This window comes from Tupaia chinensis, unplaced genomic scaffold (genome assembly GCF_000334495.1).
Source record: "Tupaia chinensis unplaced genomic scaffold, TupChi_1.0 Scaffold000362_1, whole genome shotgun sequence".
Classification (NCBI taxonomy): domain Eukaryota; kingdom Metazoa; phylum Chordata; class Mammalia; order Scandentia; family Tupaiidae; genus Tupaia; species Tupaia belangeri.
In genome coordinates, this window is record NW_006159859.1 from 3613527 (window position 1) to 3615067 (window position 1541).

The following is a 1541-nucleotide window of genomic DNA, read 5'->3' on the forward strand; positions in this document are numbered from 1 at the left end:
AGAGAGGGAAAGTGAGAAAGCAAGCTGCCAGGCCCAGGACTAGAACCATGGCTGGCCATGTGGGAGTCTAGCACCCTAACCACCATGCCACCAGCCAGTCCCAAGTTATTTTTCTACTAAATCTGGAAATCTGAGGTACTATGTTATGAAAGGCTGGATCTAATTTAATAATCCTCATTTTTTTAACCTCTTTGGCAAGGGAATAGAGTGTCAGTGCATTATTATCAGGTGGGGATAGAAGCCCAGCAACATAAGAATTTAGAAACTTGCTTTGGGAAATATACATGTTAATTTTGTAATAGAAGATTTTGCAATGCAGGGTAATTTCTACAGATACCAAGAAAAAAATGTAATAAAATGTCATGGAAAATACTTGTCATCATATCTATCCCCTTACCATCGCTACATTTCAGTCTTTTACATTCAAATAATACACGTATTATTATAATATACAGCTATGGTGTGAATTGTGTGCACCCCTAATTCACACACTGACGTCCTCCCAGGTGACTGTATTTTACACAGAGACTTTAGGGAGTAACTAAATTTAAGTGAAGACATAAGGGTGGGGACCAAGCACACACAGAAAGTCACATGACGACATAGTGAGGAGGCCAAATCTACAAGCTAGGAAGAGAGCCCTCACCAGAAACCAAAACCTTTATCTCAGACTTCCAGCTTCCAGAACTGTGAGAAAGTAAATTTCTGCTGTTTAAGTCACCTGGTTAATGGAATTTTATTATGACAGCCCAAGTAAATGAAGGCATTTACATTTTTCTAATTTTACTCCAATTCTTTCTTTAATGTGATAAGAATCTTTTAGCCTTATCATAGCTCATTGATTTTCAAGATAATAGAAAGCTGGGAAATATAAAAATTCAGAATGTAAATATTTAGAAATGTACCTGCTGACTCATATCTGGTGTTAGAAATACAGGGATGCGATTGTACAGAGATGGCAATAGGGGGAGGTAGGGATTGTTTAATGTGTATAGGATTCCAGTTTTGCAAGATGAATAGAGTTCTAGATATTAGTTGCACAGTAATGTGAATGTACTTAACACTTAAAGATGATTAGGAACAGAACTACCATATGATCCAGCAACTCCACTCCTGGGTATCAACCTGAAGGACAGGCGAATGCTCTGTCAGAAAAGTGCTTGCACATCAATGTTTATTGTGGCATTATTCACAATTGCTAAGACATGGAACCAACCCAAATGTCCACCAATAGATGAATGGATTGAAACATGTGGCACATATACTCTATGGAATACTATTCAGCCATAAAACAAAACAAAACAAAACAACAAGATGACCCTAGCATTTGATAGAAAGTGGTGGAATATGGAAGATTTATTGTTAAGAGAACCAAGCCAGGCTATGAAGGAAAGACGTTGTATGTCTCCACTTAATATATATTTACTGTCAGCACTCTATAGAAGAGATTGAAAGATTGGAGGTCATAAAACCAGTGAAAATAGTTATGGACACATGACAGTGTGGGAGGAGTGTGGGAGAGGGGAATAGTGTAGGGCAAA